This window comes from Ips typographus, linkage group LG15 (genome assembly GCF_016097725.1).
Source record: "Ips typographus isolate SLU linkage group LG15, UJ_Ityp_2.0, whole genome shotgun sequence".
NCBI lineage: Eukaryota > Metazoa > Arthropoda > Insecta > Coleoptera > Curculionidae > Ips > Ips typographus.
The window spans coordinates 1,615,193-1,634,916 of record NC_138436.1 but is presented as its reverse complement, the minus strand read 5'-3'; the positions used below and the strand labels follow the sequence as shown (position 1 = coordinate 1,634,916).

At 37.0% G+C, this 19,724-nt stretch overlaps 1 long non-coding RNA gene across 1 annotated transcript in view; it reads left to right on the top strand.

Moving 5' to 3' along the window:
- Positions 1-19,724, top strand: part of LOC145738258 (uncharacterized) — a 254,982-nt gene that overhangs the window by 58,725 nt on the left and 176,533 nt on the right. The gene's annotated exons all lie outside the window — the stretch shown is intronic.

Below are 19,724 nucleotides of genomic sequence, written 5' to 3'. Positions count from 1 at the left end.
AAACGTAAGAAACTGTGGAATAATTTAAAACAGAAGTAAGATGATCAATAGAAATGTTTATGTGGGTTGCTCTATATAATTTTATATAGTAGAAAAAGAAGACAAAACACAGAACAAACATTTCACCGACTAGCAACTGGAGGAGGCCCACCTTTGTAACATATTTTCATCATTGATGTATTCCAAAAATTCATCTGTATCCTCTATATCAGCATGTGCCATACTGCAATTATATTCGACCTCTTCTCATAAATAAGTTACTTGTAGTACCCTCGTTTCCGGCCCAACGTCCACAAATTTTAAGCGCAGGAACAAACAACCCCAATCCTCCGCCTGTCACCACCATCCTACGCAACCCACCTTTAGTCTTCGTTTTTGTGCGAATGCGTTCACGCGTACCGTTAACGTCATCGTCGAATTTTGTGTGTTTGTTTTCTAACGACTTAGTGTAATTATTATGAACAGGAAGCGTAAGAGAAGTAGGAGTCATTCCCGTGATGCTTCGGGATCGGGAATTTATAAAATCCTTAAGAAAATTGAGGGTCGCTTAGCCAAGGTTGAGAAAAATCAAATAAGTCTTTCTCGATCTTATAACGCTAGTAGCAGTGGGAGTGAGACAACAAGTTCAGGTGGTTCGTCATCGTCACGGGCTTATCGATCTCGTTCGCCTCAAGGTTACCGACGTTGTCGAGCGGACTGTGTACTCGCAGAGGGAGGAAACGTCGAAAGGTCTATCGGCGACGACAATATCGATTGTAAGTACCTTTTTTCTTTTGTACTCCGATTAATTTGGTGGCATTCACTTAATTTTGCTTGTGATAGCAAATATTCCAGTTGCTTGTGATAGCACATAATTAATTTTGCTTGTGATAGCAAATATTCCAGTTGCTTGTGATAGCAGACACTCTTATTTTTGGTTTGGGGCTTGTGATAACAATACTTATTTTGCTCGTTATAGCATTTTAACGTAATACTGATAACAGGTGTGTTTTCTTTTATTTTTTAGCACTTTTGGAACCCCAAATTCCTGCGGTTCTAGAAAAAGAAATGTTGTCGATTCTTGGTGACGCCCCCACGTCACCGACTTTGTTTGCGAACCCTATACAGCCAAATATTGCGGAACGGTGGTCGCATTTGCTGGCTTCAGGGCTAGATGAAGAATCCTGTAAGCAATTGGGCAATAAATATCCGACTCCTGAGAACTGTAAGTTGATCAAACCGCCGTCCATCAACCAGGAGGTTAGAATGGCTTTGTCTGAGTCGGTATTACGCAGAGATGCGAGACTAGCTAGTTTGCAGCAGCAAGTTGCAGCTTCCTTGTCGGCCATAGGATTAGCCCTAACACACATGCTTAAGGAAACTGGGGGGGGCAACAAGACCCACATTGAGTTACTCAGTGATGCGGGGCGTTTGTTGGCCAACGTACATTATTCCGAGTCTGTCTCTCGACGGGAGTTAATTGCTTTGAATCTGAATAAGGATCTGAAAGAAGTGCTTACGTCTACTCCCATAGCTGAGTCTCTCTTTGGAAATGATTTAGATTCTCGGGTGAAATCAGCAAAGGACTTGGAAAAGGCAGCTGGTCGCTTAAGACACTTTAGTAAGAACTGGGAGAATTTGTCGGTACACAGCAAGATTTTGCAATGTGTAAGGGGGATGTATATTCCCTTCGTAAAACAACCTAGGCAAAACATAGTTCCAGTTGAAAGGAAGTGGTCTAACACTGAAAAGGTAATCATAATGGGCTTAGTCGATAAGCTATTGCTTAGTGGGGCGATTTCCATTGCTGCTCCTAGTGTTGGCCAGTTCGTTTCAAACATCTTTACGGTTCAGAAGCCTGATGGATCATATCGTTTAATTTTGAATTTAAAAACTTTTAATCAATTTGTTAAAAATCGTCATTTTAAGATTGAGGATTGTAGAGTGGTAGCCAGAATGATATCGCCTGCTTCCTTCATGGCTAAAATTGACTTAAAGGACGCTTATCATTCAATACCGATTCAAAGCAGTCATAGAAAATATTTGAGATTCTTTTTTAATGGTACTCTGTATGAATATAACTGTTTACCATTTGGGTTGAGCTGTGCTCCCTTGGTATTCACAAAGGTTATGAAACCTGTTGCTCAAAACTTACGAGAAAGAGGGGTTCTTTTAGTAATCTACTTAGATGACTTCCTAATTTTAGGAAATTCATTTCAGGAGTGTCAATATAATGTGGAGTTAACTAAGGAGTTGTTGACACGTTTAGGTTTTATAATTAATTATGACAAATCTAGTTTAGTTCCTTCAAAAATATGTAATTTTTTGGGGTTTATTTATAATTCACAGGATATGACAGTAACCTTGCCGAAAAACAAGAAAGTGAGGTTAATTCAATTGCTTAAAAAGAATTTAAAATTGCCTACCTGTTCAATTCGAGATTTTGCAAAGTTCTTGGGCACAGTGGTCTCAGCTTGTCCAGCTATAAAATATGGTTTTCGACATACTAAATTATTTGAGCGACATAAATACATTGCCTTGCAACGTTCCAAAGGAAATTATGATACACCAATGTCTATATCGTCTCAGTTACTTGTTGACTTGAAGTGGTTTCTTTCTCAAGTTCTTTTAGCGATGAACCATATTAGAATTCGTAGGTTCGACATAGAACTATTTACAGATGCGTCAAGAATTGGTTGGGGGGCGTATTGCAGAGGAGGGAGTACAAATGGTTTTTGGTCACAAGATGAACAAAGATACCATATTAATTATTTAGAGCTTCTGGCATTGTTTTTTGGCTTACAGAGTTTTGCAGCTGACTGTTGTGGTTGCAATATTCTTTGTAGAGTGGACAACACTACTGCGCTTGCTTGTGTTAATAGAATGGGAAGTGTTCGTTTTACAAATTTGAACAGTATTACCCAAAAAATTTGGTCCTGGTGCGAGCAGAAAAATGTTTATTTGGTCGCTAGTTATATAAACTCTAAGGATAACATAGAGGCTGACAGAGCTTCACGGGAAGTTCATAAAGAAACTGAATGGAGCCTGTCAAAAGCATCTTTTCAAAGGATAGTTAGTAAATTTGGACAGCCTTCAATAGATCTGTTTGCTAGCAGGTTGAACAAAAAATGTTCTACATTTGTATCATGGAAAAGGGACCCGGAGGCCATTGCGGTCGATGCATTTACAATGGAGTGGAATTCTCTTAATTTTTATGCTTTCCCTCCTTTTTCTATGGTCTTACAAGTGCTTCAGAAAATAATTGAAGATGAGGCAACTGGTTTAGTAGTTGTTCCACTTTGGACAGCTCAGCCCTGGTATCCTATTTTTAAATCCTTGTTAACAGATGAGCCTTTGGTGTTGCCACCTAACAAATATTTGCTTTCATTTAACAGGACTGCTCATCCTCTTTGGGAGACCCTTTCCCTGGTGGCAGGGAAGTTATCCGGAAAGCCTTGTCCATCGGTAACGTTCCGAGGGACTCGTTAGAGATATGTATGCTCGTAGCATATACTTTTATTATGTGTGTAAACTAAGCGCCCTCCTACGCGCAGAGAGGAGTACGCCCTAACCTTAGATTTTAAGAAGTAGGTTGACAGTCGACTAAGTTCCCGCTTATAAAAAAGGACATAAGAACGCTGTAGTAGTTTCCCTTAATACAAGTTTTTTACAGTTAATTTCCTCTAATTTCACGTTAAACCCGTTGACCCCACCTTTTAAAATACTAACGAAAACCAACGTTACACTGGCGCCCAACTCGAGGCCACGGAAAATCAGTGATTTTATTGGAAAATCAAGCTGTACTTGTAGAGAAACAATCTGAACTCAGTATCTGAACTTCTGTAGAGAAGACTCGCTGAACTCAGTTTTTGTGAATGTTCGCCCCGATAATTTGCCTCTACAAGTGTAGGACTTCTTCAATCGGACTCTAGTGCAACAAAACACGAAGCTGCAGAGTGCAAAATTACATGTGCGTTCAAGATAAACAACTGTAAGTACTTATATCAAAATTGAGCCAAGAAGCCCCTATTATTTACGCTCTAAGACCAATAGTCAGTCAAACATGAGTATCACATTATCTGCAGAGCAATTTGATGCTCTTATGAGCAGGTTAACTTTAAATCAACCACCTGTAGCAACTCCTGTAACAGTGAGTGGTAATTTCACTAAGTGTAGCTCTAGATTTGATGGTTCGAAAGATGCTGACGTGAATGCATTCTTGGATGCCATTGAAATTTACAAAGATTGTACTCAAATGACCAACGATAACGCCCTTAAAGGCCTACCTATGCTTCTTGATGGTTTTGCGGCCACATGATATCAAGGTGTTAAATCAACTTTACATGACTGGGACGAAGCTGTATCATTACTTAGGTCTACATTTGGCCCATGTAAACCACCTTACCGTGTTTACCGTGAACTTTTTCTCAAGATCAGGACATACACACAAAAACTGACATGTTCATTTGTAAAGTTCGTGCTATCTTAGCTCAGTTACCTAGTGGGACATTAAGTGAAGTAATCCAGCTTGATATGGTTTATGGGCTACTACACAAACGAATCCGTGAGAAGATTCCGCGTACTAGTGTACAAACTTTTCAGGAACTTTTAGCTCAGGCTCGCTTATGTGAAGAAACTTTTGACATTTTGAATGTGCGCGTTGACTGTAAGCAAGCAGAATCAAAAGACAGAAAGCGGTGTTCGTATTGCAGAAACATGGGACATTTAAAAGATGAGTGCCGTAAGCTAAGTAAGCTGAAAGATCAACATCCTAGCAACCAAGAACCAGACTGCAGTAAGAAAGAAGACTACAGTACAGGCAAGCCAGACTACAATAACAAAAATCCAATCTGCTATGGTTGTGGTCAACCTGGTTTTGTGCGAACCAATTGTCCTAAATGTACAGCAAAGAAAACTGTATCTAATTCTTCAAATGTTTCTGTAAGGTCTACTGAATTTCTTTGTAGTTCTTTTAGTGACCATTCTAGTGTTTCACGACCCATTGATTCAATTGAAGTGGAAGGACATCATGGCTATGCATACCTGGATACTGGAGCCAAGACTAGCGTTGCTGGAAGTACACTAACACAAATATTACTGGGAGATGGTATCCCATATACCAAGGCCAATGATCTGGAGATGGTACTGGCTGATGGAGTCAAAAGGAAAGTAGAAGCGTTAATCTTTGAAGTTGCTATCACTCTCTATGGTAAAACTGTTCCTATTCAACTACTGGCAGTACCGGAACACACTAACAGTCGTACTCTGTTAGGAGTAGACTTTATTCATGCTGCCAACATAATTTTCAATATTGCAGCAAATTCCTTTCATTTTGGCGAATGTACTGGTAATATATACCAACTAAATACTGAACAGGACTTGCGGGTGCGTGTATTTAATAGCGTGGACTTTTCAAAGATGAAAATACGTAAAAATGAAGGTACCACCTTGTCAGAAGAACAAAATGGCCGATTGAACAATTTATTACTTAAAAATTGTTGTAATTTTGAACCTAGTAATCAACCAACTCCATTTGCAGAGCATTCTATTGTGTTGCAAGATGACACTCCGATAGCAGTGCCTCCTTATCGAATGTCCCCTGATAGGAAGAAGCAACTTCGCCAAGAACTCGACACTCTGTTGGAAAATGGAACCATTGAAGAATGCGAGTCACCTTATGCTGCTCCCGTAGTATTAGTTCCCAAAAAGGATGGAGGATTACGCCTAACCGTTGACTACCGGCGTTTGAATGCCATAACTCGACCTGATCGATATCCACTACCCAGGATTGACGACCTGTTGCATGAAGCAAAAAGAACTAACTATATGACCACCTTAGATTTGAAAAGTGGCTATCATCAGGTAAGCGTCAAACCTTCAGATCGTGACAAAACCGCCTTTGTGACGTCATTTGGCACATTCCGTTACACACGAATGCCGTTCGGTTTAGTCACTGCGCCATCAACCTTTCAAAGACTAATGGACAGGTTTCGGGCTGGGTTAACCAACGTTTCTGTTTTGACCTACCTTGATGACCTTATAATTCTATCTTCCACTTTCGACGAACATCTGCATGACCTTCAGAAAGTTTTTTCACGACTAAATCTATTTAAATTGAAGTTGAACCGTGACAAATGCACTTTTTGCTGTACTTCTGTGAAGTATTTAGGTCATATAATCTCGCCACAGGGAATCCAACCCGATGATGACAAGGTATCTGCTATTATGAATATGCCAGCCCCAAACAACATTAAGCAATTGCTGAGTTTTTTGCAGACTTGTTCCTGGTTTAGACGATTTATAGATGGATTTGCCCAAATATCAAAACCATTATCTGCTTTGAAAAAGAAAAACGCTACATGGACGTGGGAAACCGCCCAATCCGACGCTTTTCACCAGCTTAAGACCCTGTTAAGCTCCGCCCCTATATTGAGACAGGCTGATCCAACGTTGCCATACATTTTACGGACAGATGCCAGTAACTACGCGCTCGGAACATGTCTACTTCAGGGGGAGGCTGAGGATGAGCGACCCGTGGAGTATGCCTCCAGGTTACTCACTTCTGCGGAACAAAATTATACTACCACAGAGAGAGAGGCGCTTGCTGTTGTCTGGGCAGTCAGTAAGTTCAGAGGCTATATTAAAGGTTCTAGAGTCTACGTTCAGAGCGACCATCAACCGCTGAAATGGTTGATGTCACTAAAGACACCTACAGGACGATTAGCTCGATGGGCATTAAGCCTACAGTCCTATGATCTGCGTATTGATTACATACCAGGTAAAAAGAACGTGATTGCTGATACCCTGTCTCGACCACCTAGAGAAGAGACAGAGGGAACAAGTAACCTTGTTAGTGTCACTTTACCTACACGAACAGCCGCAGAAATACGAGCTGAACAACTAGAAGACCCTGATTTGAAAAAGATTGTCGATGGTTTAGAAGCTGTTTCAACTTCTGTCGATTTTAAGAAGTGGGCTGACCGCGGTTATATCTTATCAAATGGCGTCCTTTACCATTATAATCCGGAAGTTGACCAAGAAGAACCCCAGATAGTAATACCAACTTCTATAATAACTAAGGTTTTGCAGGAATACCATGACACAGCCACCGCTGGACACTATGGCATAGAAGGAACCTTCCAACGCATCGCAAAACGATATTTCTGGATTGGAATGCGTAAAACTATAGCCGAACATGTAAGTAAATGCATCGAATGCCAGCGTTTTAAAGCTTCCAACTTAAAGCCTGTCGGTCTGTTGCAAACCCCAGTGCAAGCTCGACGGTTTGAAGTAATAGCAGTCGATCTTTTCGGACCGCTACCAGAGACTACAGAAGGCTATCGCTGGATTTTAATTGTGGAAGATACAGCGAGTCGGTGGACGGAGATTTTCCCCTTGAAGGCAGCTACTGCAGAGGCATGCGCTCGTTGCTTGATAGACGAGGTGATTTTAAGGTATGGTGTACCTAGGAAGGTTATCAGTGATAACGGCGTACAGTTCGTCGGAGCCCTTATGCAGCAAGTGGCGCACGCTTTTGGGTTTCAACAAAGCCTCATACCGGTCTATCACCCAGAGGCTAATCCCGTTGAAAGAAAGAACCGCGACCTGAAAACCCGTCTGGCCATCCTAACTTCCAAGGAGCACACAGCCTGGTCAGAACATCTGGCAGCCGTAAGATTTGCCATGAATACTACTGTGTGTCAATCCACCAGCTACACTGCAGCATATCTAACATTTGGAAGAGAACTGCGAACTACCGATGACGTGACCCGTGACATGCGCGCAATCATTGAAAATGATAATTTCGTGTGTCAAATCACTCCTTACTTGCTTAACCTCAGTTCTACCCTTCAGAAAGCTCGAGAGACTCACGAGAAAACGCAAGATGCCAGGACTGAAGCGAAGAATCAAAATCGCCGAGACCAAAGTTATGATGTTGGCGACAAGGTCTTAATTACCTCACATAATTTGTCCAATGCCAGCCACAAATTTACAGCAAAATTCACTCCGAAACGAGATGGACCATATCAGATAATGAAAGTTGTGACCCCAACCACTTACATTGTGGCTTCCGAAGAGAGACCAGACGTTCCCTTGGGGAAGTACCATGTGTCTGCGTTCACACCGTACAAGGAAGCTAAAGGTAACAGACCAACCCCAATGATACCTTTACGAAAAAGAGGACGACCACCTGGTCAACAACCCGCAAGTCTAAGTACTAACAGCAAATATCCAATACAAGAGGATACCCATGAAGAGTTGGCTTCTTCAGAATCAGAGCTTTGTAGACGACCAGACACCCCAATCAGGCACCAAGAGACTGAGGGCCGCCGCAAGAGGACTTTGACGAAGAGGAGGAGGTGCCCGTGTTGTGTCGAAGACTAGTGTTTGAACTATTCTCGTGTTGCCCCACATCCGCGGACGTTTGACGTGGTGCAAAGGGGGAGACTGTAGCATATGCTTTTATTATGTGTGTAAACTAAGCGCCCTCCTACGCGCAGAGAGGAGTACGCCCTAACCTTAGATTTTAAGAAGTAGGTTGACACTGTTGACAGTCCACTAAGTTCCCGCTTATAAAAAGGACATAATAACGCTGTAGTAGTTTCCCTTAATACAAGTTTTTTACAGTTAATTTCCTCTAATTTCATGTTAAACCCGTTGACCCCACCTTTTAAAATACTAACGAAAACCAACGTTACACTTTTATTTTTCAAAAGATAAACAATACAAAAATGAGTATAATCATCAAGAAAGGTCAAGATATATTTCTTTTCATCATAAGTAGCTGGAGTAATAGGTCCACAAATGTCACTATGAACCAGTTCAAGAGGACTTTTAGTAACTTTATTCGCTACTTTATTGTATGGTAATCTAGTAATTTTTGTTTGAGCATAGACTGAGCAAATTTTACAATTTTCAGACATTTCCTTACTTAAATGTAAACCATCTACCATATTTGACAATTTTAGTATACTATTATTGCTTAAATGCCCTAACCTAGAATGCCACAAGCTAATATCATTAGTTGAACAACAAACATTTGCATTTTTCGATTCTAAGTTGAAATTTATTGTATACAAACTCCCTACTCTTTTACCTATAGCTAAAACCTTGTTATCTTTAGAAATAGATACAGAACCATTTTCAAAAACAATCTTTAAACCAGCTTTTTCAAGCTTTGAGGTAGATAACAAATTATGTCTTAAATCAGGGCAAAAATAGACATTCTTAATTTGGCCAGATTGACCACTTTTAAAGGTAATATTAATGTTACCAATTTTTGTGGCATTCAGTTTTACATTTGTCTTTGCGACTACAATACTAACAACATTTTTAAGTGTACTTACAGAATCAAAGTATTTTTCATCATTAATCATATGGTCAGTCGCCCCACTGTCCACAATCCAACTTATGCAGTTTCCACCACAGCTGTTTGCCTCTTTCTGCTCCTCAGTACAAGCATTTGTTAAAAATGCAATAGGTGACTGGTCATCATCAGCATCAGAGTCAAAACTGGAGCCAGCCTGGTTTGCATGTCGTCTCGATAGGTCCTTTACTCTGCAGTACTTTCTTGTATGGCCCATTTTTCCACATTTATTGCACTTGATTGAATGAAAAACTTTTTGCCTCGATATGGGTCCATTCCAGGAGGTATTCCTCCTGTCATTGTTGCTATGTGTATCCTGGGGATTATCTCCTGCATAAAAAGCAGCAGAGTTACCAAATGCTTCAGCAGTACTGCTTTTACACTTCATTTTATGGTCAAGCAACCTCCCCTTTACAAACTCCAAGGTAAGTTTATTTGAATCAAGAGTCTCCAAGGCTGTCACAATTGGGTCCAGACTTTTTGGCAGTGTCAGTAATAAGTGACACACAATATCTGTTTCATCAAGTTTTGCTCCAACAGACTTTAACTCCCTTACAACTTCTTCAAACTTAATAAAATGAGACTCTAAACTATTACCTGACTCCAACTTCATAGTCAGTAGTTTCTTTCTGAGATATAACTGTCCTGCAACTCCTTTTCTTTGAAATACAGCCTTTAGGGCCTCCCACATTTGAAAAGCAGTAGTTTTATCTTTAATATATTCCAAGTGACTGTTTGCCACACACTGAACGATTATACTTTTGCATTTTCGGTCAAGCTTAAGGAATTCTTCTGTGGGTTGATCAGCAGCCTCTTCTTTAATACACTTTTTAACATCATGGCTATCTAATATAATTTCCATACGGAATTTCCAATGATCAAAGTTTTTGCCATCAAATGGTTGAATACAAAACTTCTCACTACCATTACTACTCCAAGCCATGTTGAACAATCAGGTTCCAGCTAAACTGTGTACTAATTTACAAAGGTTAAACCTCTGATACAATGTGCTTTCTTCCTTAGTAATTTTGAGGGTCTGGGCCCATAACCTGTCGTTGCTTCACGGTTAAGTGAATTACGCCCTCAATACTAATGAGTGAAAAATAGAAAACAGCACTACAGTAGATGTAACTTTATTTTTATTTAAATAAATCTCAAAGAAAACTAAAGACGGGGTTAAAAACATGTTAACCCGAACAAGAAGTAAAAAAGCGGTAAATCATTACTTCTGTCTAACAACTTAATCTTGACTAGACTTATGATGTTTGACATTTGTCATAAGTCACTTAACAGTAGACATTACTAACTTATACATATACACATAGGTGGTTTTATTGGTATTTTAACAGGACTAGTAGCTTTGGAGTCCATTGAAGCTGTTATACTTACTGAGTTGGGAAATAGGGTTGATTGACTTCCAGATATTTTGACTCCTATCAAACACAGATTGAACTTGAACATGACAACTTTGATGAACAGTTAAAAGAAAGGGAATTATTTGAAAATTCAGATTATGCTTTGTTTTCCTCTGCAAAATCTTGAAAGGTTTTTGGGATAATGAAAGTAGTAGTAGCAATAAACACACTTCTCAAAGTATAGCTCAAGGTTTTGATAATAATCTTCAATCTAGGCCTAAGCTTCCCTCAATTCCACTACCTAAATTCTATAGAAATTTTGACAGTTGGCTAGAATTTAGGGATACATTTAAGTCTTTGGTTCATGACAATGTAAACATTTCAGATATTGAAAAGTTTTATTTCTTGAGAGTTTCATTAGAGGGGAGTGCAAAGGAAATTTTACAGAATTTTTAAATCAGTTCTGCAAATTACTTGGTGGCTTGGGATTTGTTGTGTGAAAGGTTTGACAACAAATCTATGCTTGTCAATAACTATTTAAAATCACTTTTTAACATTCCTAATATAACTAAAGAATCATCTAAAGATATTCGAGCTTTATTGAATGGTATAAATAAGAATCTTAGGTCTTTGGAGGCCTTAAATGTTCCAGTGGTAAGTTGGGACACAATTGTTATTTTTTTCATGACAAGTAAGTTAGACCCAGTGACTGCTAGAGAGTGGCAGGAACAAAAACCAAAAAATGAACTTGCAACATTGGAGGAGTTTAAGTTGTTCATTAAATCAAAAGCTGAGTTGCTTGAGACTTTGGAAGCAACTTCCAAAGAGTCAGAGTCAAATAAATTTCAAGTAAAAGGATTGCATAGTGTGGTAAAGCTTGACTTGACACTTGATTGTAAATTGTGAATCATTTTTAAAACTTTCAGAGTACGAACGGTATGATAAAGCCAGACGCCTTAAACTATGTCTTAATTGTTTAAGATCAAATCATATGAGCAAGGAGTGTTCATCAAGCAGTTGTAGAAAATGCTCTGGTCGACATCATACCCTTCTGCACTATTCCAAAAGGAAAACAGGTGATAATATTTCTGAGTTCAAAGATAATACAACTGGATCCTCTGGTCAACTTCCAACTGGGCCTAATCAGGATCGAGTGGAGTCTTTGCATGTCAGCACGTCATTGTCAAATCATTGTGATGTTTTATTGTCAACAGCACTGGTGCAAGTTGTTAATCATTCTGGTGATGTGATGACTTGCAGAGCTCTCTTAGACACTGGTTCCCAGTCAAATTTTATAAGTGAAGCCACAGTCAGAACGTTACTTCATGTCATCCATACCAGTTGATGTTATCGACGCCTCAGGTTACCAAAGTTATCGATGGAAAATGGATCGTGACTATACCAAAACGACTTGTTAACACCGCTGATTGTAATAAGGACAAAACAACAATTCCATTATTTGGATCCTATTTAATTGAAGTACCTATCGTGTTGAGATATCTTACTAATTGTTTAAATGGCAACATCCTTACTATTTGGCTGACGTATGAAAAATTACAGTAGACATTATAACATGACATGCAAAAATTCGTTTGGGTATTTTTATCTTTGGTCGGAAACCGTCTGTAATGTCTGTATCGAGTCGTAGGGTCAGAAGTCAGATTAGTTTGTAATATTTTATGTATTCGATTATAATTACCAATAATTGTGGGCAAGACTGTTTTGTCTCGTAAGAAAGATCTTTTGTTTGTAAGACAGGCCTTAAAAAGGTAAGCCGAAATATTTCAACAATGTTCATTCTAACATTCAATGTTCTTTCTCACATAACATATTCTTTAGGCGCCTTTTTTTCAAGTCCAGTTATAATTCTGTCCGGATTCCTGTTTGAACTTTGTTTTCACAACTGTGCTGCAATCACACCAGTATCTAGTTACTTTAAATAAACTTATCTGAGTTTCAGTTTTCCTACACTGCGACAACATATCGATTGTAAATTACAAATACAATCGATTATGTTAGAAAGTCATAAACCTAGCCAATTGACATACAATCAAGTTACATTGCCAAAAGTTGAACCGTGTTTGATTACTAATAATCAATCAATATATGAGCCACCATCACTGGATCTTGACTTAATCAATTTCAAAACCACCCATGAGTTAAGAGTTAACAGAAAACCTTCAACTTCAGAAGAAAATGCTTCAAGAAGCTACAACCAGTGTTTATGTGAATCGGGTTAGTTTGTGGACAGTCACGTTATATGTAGTTTTCACGAGCCTAATAGTGTACTTCATTTACAAGAAAATTGTAAAAAATTGTAAAAAAATGCCGGAAAATGAATATCCCGAAAATGAGGTTTTTTGAAAAAGTGAAACCACATTTTTATGTTATGTGCTTTCATCTTAGAGGGGAGGAGTTACATTCCCACGATAATGTTAATTCTGCTTAGCTAGTCAAGTTCTCATGCTATTCGCCTATTTTATATTCCCATGCAAACTCAGCAAATGCAGATGTATTAAATCTAGATTAAGCATGATAATAGTTAGTTCTTTAGTACCATCCATTGTATTCGCTTCTTGGCAAAATAATTTTTTTTTAAAAACCTAAATTTCATTTTTGAAATTCTAACTAAATACGAAACTAGAAGATATTTACTTGAAATGAACTAATAATTAATAAAATGAACAATTATTACACGGTGTCCCAAATTTGAGTAACGAACCAAACTTATGTTTTTTTTAAATACAATGGCCAACTTTTTATCCAATATTGGAATTCTACGTCAAATTCTAGGCCTAATTGATGTAAAATGTTTGTATCGATATTTTTTTTTTGTTAAAAGGGCTAGTGACTCAAATAAGATCTTTGAAATAAGAAGAATCGAACTTTAAAAGTTCTAGTTTAAAGTAAAAATTAAAACCAAAAATGCGTTCAAATTTTTGTTTGTTTGTTAAGAAAACTAGCGAATATGAAACAAAAGAAATAATCGAATTGGTATAAACACCTGATAACGTAGCTTAGTTTTGTATAATAAAAGTGACACATAGGGTTTGTTCTTACAAGCGACCTGTTAAAACGAAATAAAGGTTTCTTATTATGTTGCGGTGATGTAAACATGCACAACAATGATTTGTGTTCTTATAGCGACTTCAGCTATTACGTTGTGTACTTATGAGTGTTGAGTGCACATTACCCCTAAAATGGGATGAAAATACCCCTAGATTGGGATGATGTATAATTATTTTGATGATGTGTGTGTAAATAATACAGAAATGTCTGTATTAGTAGAGGTACATTTATTTTAAATGGCACATAGCAATTCTGTTTGCTGTATGTGTAAATAAGGGCCGTAAAAGAATTTTATAAGAACAAACCCAATGTTAAAGTTGAAAACGGGAAGAAAAAAGGCTTATATAAACATGTTTACAAAAAGCTCGATCGATTATTTCTTGTATTTTTACGTTTCCTCAAAGCACATTACAATGAATGAATAGATTTGATCAACTTTTTAGTATAACTAAATTATTTTTATCTTAAATAAACTGTCAGACTAAGTTCGGCTCGGACGAGGGTACGTCGAGGGGTACGTGTAACACGAGGCAAAACGATCAGCCACCAAGGTAAAATAAGGTAGTAGTAGCGTCAAACTTAGTAACTGCCGCAAGGCAGACAAAAAAAGGCAAACATCCTCTGAATATGTACATGATGTATTCTTTTATACTACTTGTGCGTGCCTCATTCTTTTCGTAATTATTATAGCACATAAACTCATAAAATACGTAGTAAAATGCAGGAAAAGCAGACGCCGTGGAAATCCGAAATCGCCTATAAAAGAAAAAGAAAGAATTGAAATGACTAAGATGGGCGAAAATAAAAGCTCTACAGAATCAAAAATTTTTACGCTCGAATTAAAAGAAAATAAAGAATTACGCTCACTGTCCCAAGGCGAAACAGTATTAGCCCAAATAGAGTGTACTAAAGTACGCAAGTGATTTTCCTTAGTAAGGGAAAAAGGAAAAAATGATACATGTATAGTAGCAAGTAGTTAGCAATCATATCAAGGTGGCGAGCCCATCGTGAGAACTTCACACGGGCTCGTGGTACTTGAGGGCGTCTTTTATCAACTACTCTTGGATGGCGACATACTTATTGGTGTAAAAGGACGTCTTTGGGAATTTGCTAGGCTAAGTTATCTTAAGTGTCATGAGAATTATTATTGTAACAGATAAGAGATAGGCGTATGTAATAAGATACTTGTGAGACGGGTGCCCTTAGGGTGGTTAGTTAAGGGATTTAAGAAAAGTGGAGGGCATTCTGATATTCACCAGCGGAGAGAGTGGTATATTGGAATAAGAATCATTAAATTGGTTTAGTACGGGGAAATTTGTTTTTATTCTTCCCTCAATTCTTACATGTATTTACAGTGTTTTCCAAAAGCGGCATCAATGTGCGGCGAGTTGAGTAAATTGTATTATATGATGTATATGAAAACATGAAGCGTTATTTTTATAGACACTTGACAAGTTAAAGACAAAACAAAGAGAAGGAGAGAGGGAAAATAGTGATGAGTTGATGAGTAAAATAATAATGTAGTATTTTCTGCGTCTGCGCGTAAAATGTCTCTACTTAATTTCTCTGATTTAATTATGCCAGATATATGGTCCACATTTTCGTTTTAAATGGCGCTACGATCTTAACTTGAAACGCCAATTCAGAGCAAAAAATAGTTTTATTTTATTATGTGACACGTAAAGGGTGGTCCAAATTGATTGTAGAATACTTGAAGGGTAGAAAGTACATAAAAAATAAACGCCAAAGTGTCATATAAACAATGGTTGAAAAATGCCCCCTTTCGGAGCTAACGGGCCCTAAGTATATGCCCTAAGAAAAAAATACTTTTATCTTAATTAATGAACTAAAATAAAACTCATATGAAATTTGGCATGCTTGTTCATCATTTATTTGAAGTAATCATTTGGCGTTTTTTTTTTTCAATTTTTTTAAAAAATCTGGACAAGTATTAATTTTTTCATTATGGATTAGCGTATAAAAATGACGGTATTTGAAAAACTATGCAAAATGAAAACAAATGTTCAGACAAACTTTTATTAGGAAAAAGTATGGGCTACTACATGTGCCTCATCATAACGATCTAAAATTGCAGCTTAAAGAAATTTAAAGGTCAAACTTTTTGAACAGCACCCGTATTTGTCCACATTATTTTAAAAAACTAAAAAAAATTCTAAATGACTACTTCAAAATGGTGAACATGCATGCCAAATGTCACTTGAGAAACTTTTTCGTCTAGGAATAAAAAAACGTTTTGTGGCTCGCCTTTAAGGTGCTCTAACTCCGCGAGAGGGCACTTTTTGACTACAGTTTATATGACACTTTGGAGTTTATTTTTAATATACTTTTCTCTACTTTTCACTCTTGAATTACAATCAATTTGAACCACTGTGTATATTTACGAAAAAGGTGTTTTAAACCTATATGGATATATGGGTTACCTTGAAACCATTTGACTTATTTTATTTGACATAATATATTCACTTTATTCTGCTAACGATTTCAAGTATGTTTCATGAATAATAACTATATAATATTTTATTTTTATTCATAATATGTATATCTACCTGCAACGGTTTTCGAGATATTGACGTATAAAAAATGACATTTTTACATTTTGGAATATCGCAGCTCCTAAGCAGAGCTCCTGAGTTAGAACAAAATGGCTTGCATGTTCCTATCTTAACTATTTCTGGTGTATACTGAAGGTCATACTGCAAAATTTGACAAATGTCAATTTTCATAAAAGTAAGATAGAAACATATGCAAGCCGTTTTGTGCTAATATCAAGCGTTTACCTGCTACGGCCTTCCAAATACTAAAAATTTCAATTTTTAATGGTAAATATGTCAAAAACGACAAAATGTACGACAAATAAACTTTTTTGAAGAAAAATTATCGAGACCAAGTAGCAGAATCGGTTTTAGGAAGAAAAATGATGGTATCTTTTGCTTTATGTGACGGAGTATGAAACTTTAAATGCCAAGCGTAGCAAAACTGTGAATTAATAGTTAATAGTACAGTAGCGACTATTTTTTTTATGCCCTACTTGCCAAAGTATAAGACGACAGAAGAGTGACTATTATTAATTACATTACGTTCACGAAACGGCCACTATAAAGTTATAAGCTTAAAAATAAAAATATATGTATTTGCTGACGTCATACGTTGTATACTCCGGTTTATACCCTCCAAACGCACCCTCCAAACTCCAATTCCAACACCTAAAAAATGATCGGAGGGAAAGCGTACTAATTTCTTGCATGCTTGCATCCTTGTTTTTTAATTCTTCTTCTCTCGAATCTAATAGCATTTTCGATTGGTGATCGTTTAGAGTATTTCCGTCCTGCTCTATATAATTTCATTAAAACAGTGCAGCACAATACGAGTTTCGCTATAAACATATCAATGGAAAACGTCATCAATTTCAAAAATGATTGAATTCATAATACTAAATCAATTATTAGAAAACTGTGGGACAATTTTTAGTACAAAAATCACTAATGGAAGCAAACTGTTTTTTTTCCTGATACCTGAAATCTTATTTTTCTATTGTTAGTTGATTTGGTTATGAATGCATATTCCCTTTTAAGGTAACATTTCCGGAAGTAACTAACTTCAGGATTTTCGCGCCAAGCATCCAGCAGGAGTAGGAGAAAAAAGACCCACCTGCAGTTTGAAGTAACGGATAGATCATTTCTTTCCGAATTGTCGAGCTTTATAGATGTGATAGATTTTTTATCCATTAGCATCCAAGCCACATTTTGTTGAAAGAAATTTTTTGCCCAACGATTTCGATCTGAAAGCGTTCCACACGATTTGCGGTTAATATTTTTTTACAGAGAGTCTTTTTAGTTGATTTTATTTTTATTTGTTAATAATTTGTTGTCTAGATTTTTTTCAGTTAGATTCAGGAATCCCCCCAGAGCCATGGAACCAGCAAGGAGGAAGCGGAGGAAGGTTTTGCCATAACGGCTACTTCTACAAATTACGAGCAAATCGTAATGGTAATCGGTGAGTACTCAAATATTGGTTCAGAATCATACAACCCCCACAAACTATTATTAAATTAACCATTGTTTTCTTTGTATAGGAACTACACCTGTAGCCAATACCCTCACACTGGATGTTCAGCTTCAGGAAAAGTACAAGGCGAAGGAGAATTCCAGGACATCAATCCCCACCACAACCATCCAAGAGTCGACGGAGCAGCAGCAGCCCAACTGTTGAGGACTCAGCTAAGAAATGCCTGTACTGTGGAGAGAGGAAACCTCAAGAACATTTACGATAGAATTGCCTTAAAGTAGGTGTACATAAAATATATTTTTATATTATAAATAAAGAAAAAGAAATAGTAATAACCTGATTTTTCTTGCAGCAATGTCGAAGGAGCTGAATTGGTGACATTCAACTCCATCAGACGATCAATGAGGAGATGGCGGCAGATTAACACACCACACATTCCCCAAACGCTAGCGGAGTTGTCCCAGATTTTGAATACAGGTGAGTGGCCTAGATACAGCAACTGTGCTAGTGGTTTGTTTTTTTCAGGATCTGTGAATGCTGGAGACTATTTGGAAACGCCGACTTTCTACAGAACTTCGTGGACTCCCAATACACCTTTATAGATGGCACCTTTAAAGCTGTACCGAGAAGACCAAGATTTTCCCAGATACTAACCATTTTTGGAACATGCATGGACCATGTAAGTTTCATTAAGTTTTTTAAATTGAATTATTTTTGTAAGTGTGTTTAATAATAATATTACTCACCCTTGCTTGAAATGTGACATAACTCTTAAAATTAAAAAAAAAACAAAATTTTCTGTATAAAATCAAAAATTACTTAATAGCATTCTGGTAAAAATAATAAAATAAATTTTTTTGTCACATTCTAAATGTTAATATCCCAACAAGGCTGAATAATATTGTGATATCAATTTCATGGAAAATACACTGTATTACAAGACTCACAGATAAGCACACTGGCATGTTATGTTGTCATTGTCATACAGGAAATTTTTGCTAGATATAAAAGTCTTGGTTAAATATTTAATTTTTTTATGATTGATTTTATGGATTATGAACAACTTACCATGAATATGATTTGTGTCGTCTGTGTGTGCCATGATCATTGTTTTATCAAATAGCAACAAAGCCAGTGGTGGTACAAACTCTTAGTCAAACAACTGTCTGCCACATCACATCAAGTAAATATAATTTGTTACTTTATTGCTTATATTTTTCCTTTACAGTACAGTAAATGTAATGTATTAGCACTTTTTTACACAGTGCAAGGTAACTGATGAATTGAACTGATTCACTTTGACTATTCCATATTATAACCTTTAATAACTTATTGAACTTTTTTTATCACTTTGATAGATTTCAAACTAATTTAAAGATTTTAAACAAAAAAATAATATCAATTTTGATCTAGTGATCATAGAAAAGCAACTTTTAATTCCTATAATTTCTGAAGTAAAATATAGGTCAAAGCACTTTCACCTATCACAACATCACTGCCACTAGTACCATTATCTATAGTATAATTATTATAGCTGGATACAAATACACTATTTTAACAGTAAATTTGTCAATCGAAATTGGTGCATGTATGGTTTATAAATTAAATTAAATTTAAAGCCAAAATTGAAAAAGCTGTCCCTTAGGAGTACAATAATGGGAGTACCATTTATTGACTCTGTTGACAGGGGACACATGACAGTACGGTACTGACGGCAGTGACGGCCAGTACTTACTAGTGCTGTTTGGTTTTGGTTTTTGTATCTATTTGGTAAGCTAACTAAACTATATGATTTTTATAGTATGTTGGTTTTGGGGTTTATAATATTAACAAATTTTATTCTCTATAGTCTATATTGAGATCTTGGAAACACAGCAATTACAGAGGAGTTAATTATGAAAAGTTTTGGAGGCTTCAGGCTTAACGAA